This window comes from Protopterus annectens, chromosome 12.part0 (assembly GCF_019279795.1).
Source record: "Protopterus annectens isolate FY-2018-M chromosome 12.part0, PAN1.0, whole genome shotgun sequence".
NCBI classification, from domain to species: Eukaryota; Metazoa; Chordata; order Ceratodontiformes; family Protopteridae; genus Protopterus; species Protopterus annectens.
This window is the reverse complement of record NC_056746.1, coordinates 389,972,430-389,987,024: the sequence shown is the minus strand read 5'-3', so window position 1 is coordinate 389,987,024 and position 14,595 is coordinate 389,972,430.

The window sequence follows — 14,595 nt, the reverse complement described above, 5'->3', positions numbered from 1 at the left end:
TATCCCTCCTTTATCACTGTTGCTGTCACTCACCATCGAATATACCTTTTGACAGCTGCTCAACATGTATGCTCTGTGTTGCATGCAATAACTGCATATACATGTGATAGCAATACATAGTCAGGCAGAGGTTTGAAACCTCGTATTGGTAAGTGTGTGACACAAACATGCTTAGGGTTTACTCTCCCACCCCCTCCCTGTCTTACTTTGTCTCTATCTCTCTCACTCCCTCTCTGGTGGATGTGGAGAAATACACCTGCTTTGCTTAGGCAGCAGCTTGCGTTTTATAAGTGATGCTCATAATCAGCTGATGGCCTCTGCATGAATTCTAGTGCCCCACTAGCTGATTGCATGTGGAACAGCTGTGGTAACATTCCCATAGCCAGTTGCATGGGAACACACTCCTATAACTAGGAACATCATGTGGGTGCTGGCCCTTTTCATTCACTGTTAACAGGACTTCATGTCAGTGTTTGGCAAACAGCATCACAGATTGTAGTGGGATATACCTTTAACAACATACACTGTGGAGACAGGCAACAAACAGGAGGGGGGAGTTCAAGACATGACTACAGAATGTAAGTGCTGCTCTTCTGCATTTGGAGTAATGTTGGTTTAACAGGGTTTGTGTGGATATGGCTGGTCTACATGATTTAATACCTGTCATGACAGTGTTATGTGTTTGAGGAAACTCCCACCTGTAGGGTTATCTGCAGACTGGCCAGCGTTTGGAGTATTATGCATCTTGTGCTACTCACAGATCACCTATCTTAGAACTGCAGAAGCATAGTCTGAGGAGTGCAGTCAATACATGGTGGCAGCCATGAGAGTTACTGACTTCATATCCCTCATAGGACACATGTCACAACAAACCCTGTTACAACAGTAAATGTATGTGGTTATCACAGCAACATGCCAATACTGGCCCAGTGTTTGTGCCTCCAGCCACAAGACTGTCAACCTTTGTACATATGTCATGCAGTAAGAGGTGCATATGTTCTGTACACCATTATTTATTGACATCATACCTGATAAACCAGTCAGATATCAGACTGCTAGACATATGTATAGTAGGGGTTATATTTGAGGACATAACCTGGGCATTCTGTGGCTGTGTGTACAGTAGTGAGGTCTGTGTACTTATGGCAATTGTTGACAGTATGTCTATTGCGAATACGTACCTTGGCCTGTGTAGAGACTGTGGTAGATGTCATTTTTCTTGGTCCCGTTCTATCTGATATTACATGCTGCTCCAGTGTATGGTACCCTATCAGCTTTCATGTTTGTAGGGCCAAACACACACATGTCCCATACCACAGACAGGCATCGGACCACACTGTGTCATGGCCCAGTATATGTAGGGTTAGTGTGTGAGTGGCACATATGAGGATGGTGTTGATCAGACAGTCCATATACTGTAATATTAAGCTTGCTTACCATATGTGGCTGTGGCTGTGTTCACATTGGTTGTGGGTATGCACTTTTACACATGTGTCTGTTACTCTGTGCTGTGACATGCCTGTAGAGCCTGCTATATTTGCAGGTACATGTGTATTCCCCCATAAGACATGTAGGCCAGTGTTGTGGCAGTCTGCCTGTAGTTTTCACAGTGCTTTGTTACATGCCTAGCTTAATTACCCAGTGTGATGTTATGTCCAGATATTTGCCAGATGTACTGCTGCCGGGCCACCATAACTGTCAAGTATTGCTGACAAAGCAGAGGGATGCTGTACAGATGTATGTCACTAACTAGTGGGTAGTATGTGGCCATGTGACCTCTGCACCACCATTTATGTGTCAGGACAGACAGGAGTGGGTGAATGCATAAACTGTGTGGGTATATGTAGTCCAGTATTTATGTGATATACCCATGTACATGGCTGTTAGCATCCACATTGTCAGGCTTGGTTCACATGTCCCGCACTAAGGGGATCTGTGTATACCTCTTGACTGACCAGAGTGTGCCAGACTGTCCACATTTATTGAACATATCTCTGCTGCAGTCCACAAGATCATTACCGTGATATCAGTGATACTGTACTTTGATGACCTTAAGTTGTCTGTCAGTAACTGATGGCATACATGTCAATAGCAGATGGGACCTCCCACACACAACGTCTGTTATGACAACCCATGTTACAGTAGCAACAGTCTACATATATACCTGCAATACATACATGACATCCTCTTGCACTAAGAGGTTGAGACTATTGGTGTTGAGGTATGACTCCACTCCATGTTCTGGACATATGGTAAACACACACACATATGATAAACACACACACATATATACATATCAAACATATCTACATATATATATATATATATATATATGTGTGTGTGTGTGTGTGTATATCTATCTATCTATATATATATATATATATATATATATATATATATATATATATATATATATATATATCTATATACACACATATACATACACCCACACATATATATATATATATATATATATATATATATATATATATACATATATATACATCTATGTATGTCTACACATATACAGATATATAGATATATATGCACATATAGTTATAGATGTCTACACATATATCGACATAGATATATACATATATGATGTATGTATATATATATATATATATATATATATATATATATATATATATATATATATACAGTGAGATCTATATATAGCCATATATATGATGTACTATACAGATGTATATAAATACATATATATGAATATATATGTGTATGTACATGTACACATATATCTACATATGTATATGTACATATCTATATCCTTGTCATGTGTAAACATTACAGATGTATGACACTATATGTATCTGATATGTGTATATTTAGATATAACAACATATGTGATGCAATGGTAATATCATTAACAAGTACTAGAGAATTGTTGAAGTCACATCAATTGTTCAATACTATTCAATATGTTTACTGACAGATATATTGGAAAAACAACAACTATCTTCATAGCTGTCATGGTGTAGTGGTTAACTGCTGTGACTATAGTGTACAGGGTCCTGGGTTCAAGACCAGCAAGGGCTGTTTATTTTGTTGCTGAGCAGAACAAGGGCTGTTGGATACAGAGTGTTTAAGGCAGTTTTGAGCAGCTTTAAGAGCTTTTGCGTGGGTTTGCGTGAAGCTAAGCGGTGCTAAGGTACGGTTAAATTTGTGGACGCTTACACCGTGTAGGCTTCACGTACCAGTGCGCAAATATGCTTAGCTATTATATTGGAGAAATGCTGACACCTGCTAACCATGGCTCAGCCCTGGTAACCAGTGCTCTCATCCCAGTCCGATAACATAGCAAGATAATGACATCTGCAATAACTGTATGTAATGCATCTATGTGCTGTCATTACAGTAGCAAGAGGTGTGAGTCTCCTGTCTGGGACACTTGAGTATATATGGTTTGTATAACACTCTTATCCTTGTGAATGTGTTACATACAAGGGTAGTATCCCAGGCTATATGCAGTCACACTGGCATGTAGTGTATCATTATATTACTACTGTTGACAGTGCTTTCCAAAGCAAGAGTAGATTGCTAATTGTAGTACTGGAAACAAACACCTCTGCATGCATAGATGGACTCTGAGTCTTCACTGTTGTGTTCCTTGTGTGTGAGCTGTGTCACATTATATATTTCCTACTGGATAATGATATGACATGTGGAAAATAACTGTAGACTACTGCCTGTATAGCACATGTCAGTGAGGGCTGCCATCATGTATTAATGGCATACCTATCAGTGTCAGACGTCTCTGTCAACACATTCATCCTATTGCATAGCTAGTTGGCGAGCTGATGCCTGTCAGTCCCTGTACAGATGTACAGATGTCAGGTATCCATCTTGGATACGTACAGGCAATCTATGCTTGACTGACACTGAAATGTCTGCTCAGCTGTGTTATAAATGGCACAGATAGGGCTCAACGCCCTGTATGCACCACATGCCATGGATACCTCAACTACACTATCACAGTCAACAGAACATGCTTGGGTACAGGTCTCCAAGACAGACACTAACCATGTTATGTAATACATGTTGCATACATCTCAACTGGAGCACCTCACCGGCCCTCTGCAGGAGGCACCCAGAGGATGCTGATGCATGTCACTCTCACCCTGTGGGTCACCACAGTGGTGTCTGTTGATAGATTGCCTGTTGGCACATGGCAAGTGGCATGATACCACTGTGCACACATCCCCTACACTTCCCATTTTTCCAAGGACAATAGCCTGGTACACACCTATGAACACCTACACCAATGCACCCCAGTACTGACAAATGTGTACATGTGCATTACTGAGAATATCAGTGTCTGTGTGTTAGTAGACCTGTAGTTGGGAATACCCTGAGGCCCTTCATTCCCACCGCACCACCCATTGCCATAGTTAGATGTGGCTGCCGCTGTACCAGACATTACATGTACCTTGTTACACTCCTCTCCCTAAGGGCTACCAGGGCCTTGCAGTTCCAGCACAACACTGTTGTACAAATGGTTTGATTGGCATGGGATACCCACTGAGTTCTGGTAATTGTGTGTACGTGTTCATCTGTGTATATATGTAGGGTACAGCATTCTGAGGCCACATACTCCTATTACAATATGCACTGCCACACAGTATTAGGGATAGTGATGTTGCTGCCCATAGGAGAGGCATGACAGTGCATCACCCTACTATGCCTGTGGCATTTGCATTAGATGCATATCCCTGTAGTAGCTAGCACTCTTGGGATGGACAAGGGGTTGTATTGCAGTCCTGGTCATTGTGTGATAGTGGGTATTTCAAAGTGTCATCATGGGTTCCAGTGCGTACAATATCCACAGCTGGGTGTGGGTGCTGCGTATACTGTCATTACACTGTGGTACCCCCAGTACATGTCCCATGTATCACTGTATGGTGACCACTGTCACCATCAACCATACAGGTAACTGATAACACTATCCAGCCCAGTTATGCATGTGCTGTGTACAACCTACCCATAAAACATTGGACATACTGACAAGGTAGTTAGCATCAATAGGTCCAGGTCTCTTGGATGTGTGTCTGACTGTTATGTGTTTGTCAATGTGTATATGATGGTATGCCACACTATGTATTGTCCATATACAACCATTACATCCCCCATTACCATACTGTACATGCCTGGGGATGTTCTACATGTAACATGTAACCTGGAACACACCTCATCTTAAAAGCTGTGTGGTGTGTGCAATTAAAGCCACACACATCAGTAGCACTACATACCTAGGTAGGGGTCTAGTCCCAGTGTTGCCAAGTAAGAGTGTGCATGTATGTAGAGGGATTTACTTCAGGTTGCAGAATATACATGTCCCGGGGGGGGTCATCTGTCCAAGATTTGTGTGGCATATGCTAACATGTCACAGGTATCATCCAGTGGACATACATTCCATCACAACTACTGTTAGCTGTGTAAATGGCCTCTTCCCCACTGTATAGGTGTGCAGCAGTACTGGGGTTGGTATATATAGCTTGGTGTGGCTGTTATGGACACAGCCAACATCTTTGCAGTTACTGTCGAGTGTATCCCCCCATGTAGCTAGCCGTAATACTGTACAGTTCATGTTAACAGGTTAGGTATTTGTCTATCACACTATCTGTGGTTCTACAGCACCTCTCACCCTCCAAAGGGTAGGGGTGTGCCACCCACACCAGCACACATATGTTTACTGTGTTGAGGATTGCACTACATTGGGGAAGGGGACATATACCCTGCCGGTACCATCGTCAATGACATTAAACTAGCAGACTGTTTATTCCACAATGTGTTGTTCTGCATAGTCTGGCTTGGTGGAATTACATAGGCTACAATGTGTTCCTTGCACAGGTACATACATCCATGTATACAGTATTCTCTGTATAGTGCATCAACACCTAAGCCTCTGTGTGTGTTATACGCAAACATGTGGTGTGTACCACCCAGTATAACTACCATTGTCCACTTAGAAGGGCTGCTAACAGCAGCCACCATGCTATATACACCACCCCCAGACCTATCGGCCATGTGGCACAGGCAGTAACTGTTATACAGACCTGTGACATGTGTTCACCTCTACCCAGGATATGGCACAGCCAAGGTGTCACCACAGTGCCATAGCCCTTGTGAGATATGACAGCAGACCATCCTCCTGCTGACACATGAATACCTACAACACAAATGGATAACATTATGGAGACCACAATCACTCAGTGTTACTAACAGCTATAATGCATCATGGCTGGACAGCTGCACTACCTGACATGTAAGCATTAAACATTACTGCTGACAACATGTTACATAGAAGTATATTGCATACTGTAGTACAGTCACCATGTGCATCAGAACCATATTAGCCTGTCCTTGCATTGATGTTATGGACGACAGGGATGTGGCATGGGTATCATCATTGCACAGGGTGTGTTGTTGGTTTGCCAGAGACCTAGCCTGGGCCATACATTTGACACCATGTGTGTGAGTGAGGGGATTTAATTACTGATATGGCCATGCTGATGTGGTGTGTGTAGGTATGGGGTTGCCCTAGGTGTGTTTGTATTGTGTGTGAGTATGCATGCACATGGTTCTGCCATGTGGCTGCCCTATACAGGTGTTTGTTGGACAGCTGCAGATCATACCTGGCAGGTTGTGCAGTTCACCGCCTCCGGCCATGGACATGAGAACTGTGCCTGCCAGGGATTCCACGGGCACGTCCAGGTACAAGCCTCGATATGCTACTCACCCCTGATGATGACCTATGTCCGCTGGAACCAGGTTCCTCCTGGGATTGGCCAGGGCCATGTGTACATGGCCTGCTGTGGTGCAGACAGCACCCCCCCTGCAGTGCTGGGGCTGGTACTGCAACTACAAGAGTGGCTTGGTGTCCTTGCATGTGCATGTCGACCTCCTGATGTTGGTGTTGCTGGCCTATATCCATGTGGCCATCACACCACTCCCACCACATGCTCTAGCATGGGCAATCCACGGTTGAGGAAGCCCACCATCTCACCCCACCATCTTATCCATGACCTCCATAAAATAACGGAGGGCACCTGCAAGATCACGGATGTTGTCACTTACAGCTGAAAATGCAGCCCTCTGCAGCCTCAGACCCTGTCTGGTGTACCATTCCATACATGCCTGCACCTCCATGACAGCCTGAAACATGTGGCTGCTGTGTCCAGACACAGCAGCCATAGATACCACACTGTCCTCTGCCCTGCTACCAACCGCCAACTGTCCGTCTGCTATGGCCACTGGTGATGGGGTATCTATAGGCACTGTGACTGTATGTGGGGATGGAGTGGATAACAGGGAGATGGCAAATGATAGTGCAGTTTTGGCCTCTGACAACCCCACCTGTGCCTCAACACACCTATCATAATTTTCAGTATCTGTATGGACACCAACATCAGATTGCATGCAGGAGGGACCCTGACCCACCACGCAACCTGTGAGAGGAAAACAAGAAATGCACTTTAAGACCTATACATCATTGCTTAACAGTACACACATGCACACAAACACACACACACACACACACACACACACACACACACACACACACACACACACACACACACACACACACCAACATTTCACCATAATACCTACCTGTCCCTGAGTTTACAGACTGTCCCAAGTTTATTCTATTAAGTTCCCCATCCTGCATCACACTTGGAAATTTACACTCATTAATACCAATCATTAACATATCGTTTTTCTAATTGCCTAGACAAGTGATCACAAAACATGACCTGTTACTCCATTACCTCTTTGACTTGATTGGAGTCGGTTTTACAAGGAATCACTGCTGTCACCCAGTGTTCACCCTGAGCTTGTCCAGACATCATGAGCATGGGCCCCCATATGTTAGGGGCTACTACAGTTACTCAATAATGTCACGCACTGGAGTGTCATACATAACTATTGCTCAGTAGATGCAAGATCCGTTGCTCTATTAACTTATTATGTGGACAACAGTAATATTTGGATACACTCACTGGTGTTGTCAAGTAATTCCCCAATGCATCTGTAGTGCTGCATATGTGGATATTCTTTTACCTTTTTGCTGATTGCAATTTTAACAGTATACCTGGAGTCTAGTTTCCCTCCCAATGCATGTTACATGCTACAGACCTTATTATACCATCAGCTGTCCTGAGATTACATATCAGACAAGTATTCCTGGTGTCTCATGTGTCAGTCCGTGTCCATGTACTGCACGATTCCAAAGGGAAGTCGAGACGTATGAACAACCCCACAATCACACATGTGCATACATGGACACATACACAAACACACACACACACACACACACACACACACACACACACACACACACACACACACACACACACACACACACACATCCTACATGCATCAACCCCCTCCACTTCACCAGATTGCACTTACAGACAAAATAACCCCCCCACCTCCCCACACACATACACACTTACAGGTGAGGTTGCACGAAGATATTACACACAGATCTCCCATTACCCATCTGTCAACATGCATAACATATGGTACTCAACAGCATACAGTGCAGCTATAGTCAATCCATGCTAGCAACAGTATACATGTTTGTGATGCATGGGCTGTGTTAGTAGGTGATGCCCCTTCCTCTTGAAAACACTGCACCCATGTACACAGTATTGCTGTGCACCTGTTCAGCACCCTGTCATATACTGTGCACCATACCTCACAGGTGTGCACACCATTGCTGAATGTGTATTACTGTGTTAGTTATGCCTGCTCTGCTGCAAACAGCCCCTGTGTGTTTGTCCAACACATACCTGGGATGATATGTGGACAGATGTCATTTGTGAATGCCTGATGTCTGATTTACAGATGTCATCATCAGTGGTGCATGTGTGACCAATACGATACAATTATACTAACAACCGTCAAACCTTACCTTGGCTATGGGGAGTATACACACTCTTATTGATATGATGCCCTCTTCCTTGATATGCCATGGGACCACATTACTGCATATGTTAACATTATATGAGCCTGATATGTGACATATGTCCCTGTACAATCAAATGCAGTGTCAAACAAATGGGTTAGTTGTGCTGATGCTGACTGAGATGCATACACTTCATGGGTGCATGTGTGCACGCCCTTATCATGATGGTTTGTTGCACCTTTTGTTATGTGTACTACAGCTGTCACTATTCCTGGCAGGGGTATACTAGCATGGGCCATCTGCATTTGCCAGTATATGGTCAGTCTGCCCTACACATGTCTCCCAACTCTGCATGATTGCAAGGTCAACTCATGTGCACATCCCTTGGAGTTCACACACTCCCTTCACTATTGCTGTGGAGTCAGGGTTATGCCTGCCACAGTTCTTGACCCTGACTGTGTGCAGATACAGCCATTCATAGTATCCTTTGGATCCCTGCTGCAATACACTGTTGTGTCATGATAACACCCCCTCCCCACCTTCAGCCTTTCTGCAGCAGATGCTTGACAACTATGGCCTACACATGTGGTCAGTTTGCAGTGTCCCAAACACTAAACACCATGTGTAACAGCATAGCCCCAGCTAATGAATGGCAAACATACAGGTGTACACTGGCACCAGCATGGTACAGATGGGGATGGTGGGCCTGAGGTGAGGTGAGGTATTGGTTGTGCAGCACATGTATCTTACGTGACACTGTCTGTTGATTTCCAACATGGTCTTGGTACACCAGTACACATTGCAACGCATGCCTTTTGGGGACCTCTTCTGTTATGCATACCCTACCTGTAGAGAGGCCTGGCTGATGTTTCCTATGGTACAACTGGCACATCTGATTACCCCAACCCATGGACCACACATTTGCAGAGTCCAGGCAATTGCTGACATGGGTACTGCACAGTGAGTACTTGCTAGACATTCCTGCAAACCCCTCAGTGTTGTGGCATGTTACTAGGCAGCCTGCATGATCGGTTTGCTACATGTGACATCATCTGTCTTGGAAGGCCATCTGTTTATTTCCTACATTATTCCTGTCCTATACATCCTCACCACATACATGACTGTCTGCACTGTTTGCCATGGCATATGCAATGGTGAGGTATGGCTACATGTCCAACTCCTGGGTGCTACCTGTTGGGTATGGGGCCCACTCCATGGCATGTAAGATGTTTGCAAGCTACGGCTGCCTCTGTTGCAGGTAAATGGGCACATTTGATGGCCAAATGTCTTGGACAACAGACTATTTCTTGGTGTGACATTGGGGATGTGCACTTGCTTGAAGGTGCATTTCCATGACAAATGAATGCAGTCAGTACTTCAACAGCTGCTTCCACTATATTTTATCTGGAGTGTGTGCATACATATGCTTACAGTGTTTGTGAAGGTATTTATTCCCATTACACACTCATTGCTCATGTTAGGACCACATTGCAGGTTGTAAAGGTTGTGGACTGCAGTATTGTAATATGCCGTAGTGTAGATCTATAACAGTTGCTATTGTAATACCGGTATATACACTGTTGTAGCACTGTATAAGGGTGATGTTTCACATATGTCCCTACTTTAGGCCATTTGTCCCACCATTATGTTCATCTCTGTGCACACATTTTGCAATGACAGGATGTTAGTTATATTGCAGGAGTCTGACATACCCTTCAGATACACAATTATGGTGACCACTGTGATGCAGTGCAGTTAACAGCAACAATACGTGAACATGTACAGTATGCGTTATGGGTAGGTGTGTTAAATGTGTGCATGGAATATACCGTAGCCATAACATGACCGGTGTATTGGCAAACCTGAACAAACTGCATACTCACCAGCTACAGGCTGCTGCCTTGGAGGTATACCAGAGGGACCTACATAAGTGTGTGAGAAATGTGATGTCAGTAGCCACAGCTGTGGCATTGGTAAAGGGTGGGTGCAGCATTACAGTACATAAACAGTACAAGCCCACAATACTACAGACTATGCACATCTGTTTATTACTACTACACAGCAACAGACTATATATATGTCATCTCACATGTGCATGATCTAACTGTACAAATGCAGATGGATACACAACAGTGGTCTACTGATGTGCCCTGTGGCCTTATCCTCCTCTGCCATTGTGTGGGTAGCACCCACCTCCACTATGATCTCTTCCAGGTGTTATGTGTGCATGCGGGCAGGTGCCCTGAGGCTGGCAAGTAGCTCCTCAACATGTGTTGGGAGGGGGCTGGATGGCATGACCCCCCCCTGATGTGAGCTGATCCCCCCTGACTGCAGCAGTACGCTGACAGGCATTGCGAAGTAGATCTGTGCAATTATGCTTGACCTGCTAATAACTGCAGTTATGCAGGCCAACATCATTTACCCTGTGGACAAGATCGTTCCACAGGGCAATCCACTCCTGCTGCCCATGGACTGTTAGGCCAAATAATACCTGGTAGTGCTGCACCAGGTGTGAGATGATGACCTCATTCTCCTCCACTGTATAAATGGGAAGCCTCTCCCGGGACATCTTTCCTGAAAGACATAAAGATGGAAACAGGTCTGAGGACCTAATACAGCAAGGTTATCATAGTTTTTAATACACATCTCTGTCTCTGCCCCACCATATCTGCAACAGCAATCCGATCACACAACTCAATAGGTATATCTACAGAATACCTACCATTGGGACATATATTGTATTGTACAACACTTTGTGCTATGCGTTTGTAGCCATGTTCCCTGTGGGGACACTATCATTGCTGGCCTGTTACAGACAATGTCACCTGCATGCCATTGTAAGGGCCACTATGGTTCCATATATACATGTGGTCTGTTTGCTATGTGATTGCTGTACATCTGTTGCTTTGTGTTATTGTGGATATCTATGCATGCTGTTGGACATGATCCCGGAATGTGTGGACTATTACTACCCACATATGTTCTATAACAGTGACACAATAGCATGTTTAGGGAACAGTTGCCAGCAGAACCACCACTCCTACCTCATCTGGCCATGTTACCAGGCCACATCACATGTGGGACCCACCCTGGGGCCTCCTCATCTACTGGTTCTGAATTACCTTCGGGTGGAACCACCTCAGCTGATGGTCAGTCCCCCCTGGGAGCACACACAGACATGATCCTATCACCCAAGGTCAGGTCCAGGGTCTGGGATGTGCTACAGCACCTTGAGGCCCTCAGTACACACTAACAGGGTCCACATGCTCCTCCTGCTCAGCCTCCAGCCCAGGCACCTTCAGGGCCGTAAAGCTGATGTGACTGGCCATAGGTTGGGGCCTTGTTCCCATCGTTTCCATATGGGGGCTCATCATCGCAGACGACACTCCCCATCCAGGATGTTTACCCACCACATGTGTCATATACCGCCCCTGTATGCTGTTTTCTCTATCTTCCACCCAACCCTCCTCTACAAATATACCTGCTATCCTTCCTCAAATTCCCAATCCCACCTTCACAAACAAGGTCAATGTGTTCCCAACATGGGGTTCACACCTGACATAACCATCCATTTTGCACAGACTTACTGCTGTATATATATATATGTGTGTGTGTACTGATATGTGTGATGTTCCCTCACACATAACATGCAGCACTGTCATGCAAAAGTAGGGGACATGTATTGATATACATATGTGTATGTGTGTTTGTATATATGTAGACATACACACACATATATATGTGTGTGTGTGTGTGTGTATGTGTGTGTGTGTGTGTGTGTGTGTGTGTGTGTGTGTGTGTGTGTGTGTGTGTGTGTGTGTGTGTGTGTGTGTGCAGATATATATTATGAGTTTTGTGTGTATATATATATATATATATATATATATATATATATAAAATACATATAGATGTCTGTATATCTGTAGACATACATATATATATATATATATATATATATATATATATATATATATACACCTATATATATATATATATATATATACACCTATATATATATATATATATATACACCTATATATATATATATATATATATATATATATATATATATATATATATAGGGTGCATTCAAACATCAGGTCCACACTCTCTAACTCTCCTTCCTGCACAGGTGCACTGTTCTGCATAGCTACAACACAGACAGGTGTCATATGTGGACACAGCCTGACATTAGGGGCTATATATATATATATATATATATATATATATATATATATATATATATATATATATATATATATATATATATATATATATATATATATATATACATGTATATATATATATATATATATATATATATATATATATATATATATATATATAGGGACAGATTGCAGGAAAGCCTATTACACACCTATGGCATTTCTTCATGCTACATTACATGTTAACATGACTGTCCTGCAAGTGGTGGGCTATGGAACTCATGTGTCCATCATAACGGCATTACTTCCACCACCAGCTATTGGCCACACTGATATACATGTCTTGCATTACACAACACACACTATGATGGCTTACATCTTGTCAGTCAGTGCTGATCTGCACCATTGACAGGTATGGTTCACTGGCCACAGGGACAGACACTATTGTCCATAGCAGTTGTTCAGCTGGACATCATTACAACTCCTGATGGCACATATAAGTCATTCCACATCATCTATCCCATTATTATGGACCAAGTACTACATTCAATTATATGCATATATACTTCACATACCTGTTGTGGGAATGATGTCTCTTCTGGATAGTTTGCTTTGTGGTTGGCTGGATGGATGTGTTTTTTTTTGTTGTGTTTTTTTTGGCTTTCACTCTCTCTCTCTCTCTGCCTCTCTCCACTAAATGGATTGAGCTGCTTTGAATAGATTGCAGCATAGATTTTGTAGGTGATGCACATGATCAGGTGATGGCCTCTGCACCAATCAGTGTCCACCACTTGCTACCTGCATGCAGCATGCTGTGTAGTACTTCCAATTACCACTGTCATGGCAACCCACTACTATAAATCCCTACATTATGTGGGCGTGGTCCCTTTACCTTTCCTGTATGGAGGAAATCCTTCCTGTGTGTGGGCAGCAGTGTTGCAGACAGCAGTTAGCAATACCTCTTACAAGAGGACTTGCAGACTCAGGCCAGCTACATATTTGTATAAGGTTCCAGACCTACAGACAGTGTGAGTAGTGTTGCTATATGCATTGTATAGCACCAATGTTACAGGTTTGTGTGTACATACTAGTTTAAGATGGAATGCAGGCTGTCTGCATAGCTCTCAACTGTGGGCCTATCCACATGATGGCCAGAGATGTGCCTGTTATGTTTTGTCTGTCCACCACACAGGTCTTGTGTCAGATATATCACTGGCATTGTGTGTGTTGAGTGCTATCAGTACATGGCTACATCCATTTGTGTTTCTGACTTCATATTCCTAAGGGTATGTTGCAGACTATCTTGTAACACCAGCAACTTTTTCAGTGTATAACAACACTATTTCACATATGGCCCTGTGTTCCAGCCTCTGCCCTCCACCTATATACCAGGCTTTGTCCATATGACATGCAGTAAAGGGCTGTTATGTAGTGGCCTGTGATTATGTCATGCTGCCATTCCTGCCATCATTGTAGTGCTGTTGTGGCTCCCATACATAT